A 1,390-nucleotide genomic window follows, 5' to 3' on the forward strand; every position below is an offset into this window, starting at 1 on the left:
TATATATAATGTAATATATATTATGTTGCTGCATATATATTTTGTTCGTCAAATCTTCAACGCGAAAAAAGAAATGATTTTATCGCTTCTAAGAAATTCTCAGATTCTAAAACAGACCTACACAGCAGAATAAGAAGATTAACTCAAGATATTCTCGTTAGTCTATCAAAGTATTTCGAAGAAATCGTATAAACATCTAGAATGACCGGTAATGTAGTTCATATAAAGCGTTGCGCGCTATACAAATCTCAATGTAGCCATAGTGCACACAATAGATGTAGCACAAAATATTTGTACAATACACATATATGGAAGTTGTTATGACTATTAGGATAAATTGTAATCAATAGTTTGCTTTTGTGGAGATACAAAAACAATATCCAAAAAGAAGATATTCAAAGAAAATTAATAATAACGAAAGAAAGAAATTATACAAGAAAAATCATAATTTTTTAAAATAAATTGTCTTTAGGAATCAAATTATTGTTTTGTGTTCATTAGTTGACAAAATTTAAATATTTAATTTGACATATAGTATTATCATATTATTAACATTGTCTATATTATAAATACGTAATTAACATTGTCTTTAATATTATAATATTTCGTATTATTTTTTTAAATATTATTTGAAGTTTTTCGTTAAATATTTGACACTATAACATGAATAACTTTACAATATATGACATAAACGCAATTGTGTAAAAGAAAAAGGACGTGTCAGCTCGTTTTAGAGATTTATAAAGATTCGTGAGAGATTTCTTACTTATAAAGATTGGTGAGGAACGTCTTTGCCGCGAAGAGGTAAGGCTGTTGGCATAGCAAGGCTATTGATTTAGTCACTAGCAACTTGTCTTTGATAGAATCATAATATCCTAATGCAGCACCAGGTGAATGGGCTGACAATTTAAAGTGACGTGGTAACGATCTCGTGTTATGTCCATCCTGACCCTTCCTCACGCTGAAAAATCGAACCATGCTTTAGAAGTTTCAATACTGATAGTAATACAAGGAGTCATAGAGACAAAAAATATACGGAAAAGTAGACGTACGTGGGAGGCGTGCCGTTCTGACCGCTGCTGAGTTCCGTGATGTGCATCGCTTGTAACGTTTGCATTGCGGCGCATATTTTGCGATTGCGGCACTCCTCGTAGAAAACGAGGCTGAACCCGTACGTTCTATGACCGTCTTCTTTGGTTCATCGTTAGGTACGAAAAATTTCAATGATTTGCCAGGCAATGGTACCGGTACGTTGTACAGAAGGTTATAGACATAAGATTCTAAGCTAAGACCAGGTCCAGGATGTCTAGGAACACACCTGAAAATTTCGTTGATTATCACAATCCTTAATATTATATATTATCGTTATATATATATATATATATAATGT

At 32.2% G+C, this 1,390-nt stretch overlaps 2 protein-coding genes across 2 annotated transcripts in view; both read right to left on the reverse strand.

Annotated features, from left to right (window-relative positions):
* Positions 1 to 1,312, reverse strand: part of LOC115235449 (DENN domain-containing protein 5A-like) — a 24,933-nt gene extending 23,621 nt beyond the window's left edge. Inside the window, exon 1 of the mRNA XM_029807263.1 lies at positions 1,197 to 1,312. The gene's annotated coding sequence lies outside the window, so the exon portion shown is untranslated. The remainder of the gene's footprint in view (positions 1 to 1,196) is intronic.
* LOC115235450 (DENN domain-containing protein 5B-like) overlaps positions 1 to 1,390 on the reverse strand; it is a 24,567-nt gene that overhangs the window by 15,961 nt on the left and 7,216 nt on the right. The gene's annotated exons all lie outside the window — the stretch shown is intronic.

Source organism: Formica exsecta, unplaced genomic scaffold (genome assembly GCF_003651465.1).
Source record: "Formica exsecta isolate Colony F162 unplaced genomic scaffold, ASM365146v1 scaffold222, whole genome shotgun sequence".
Taxonomy (NCBI): domain Eukaryota; kingdom Metazoa; phylum Arthropoda; class Insecta; order Hymenoptera; family Formicidae; genus Formica; species Formica exsecta.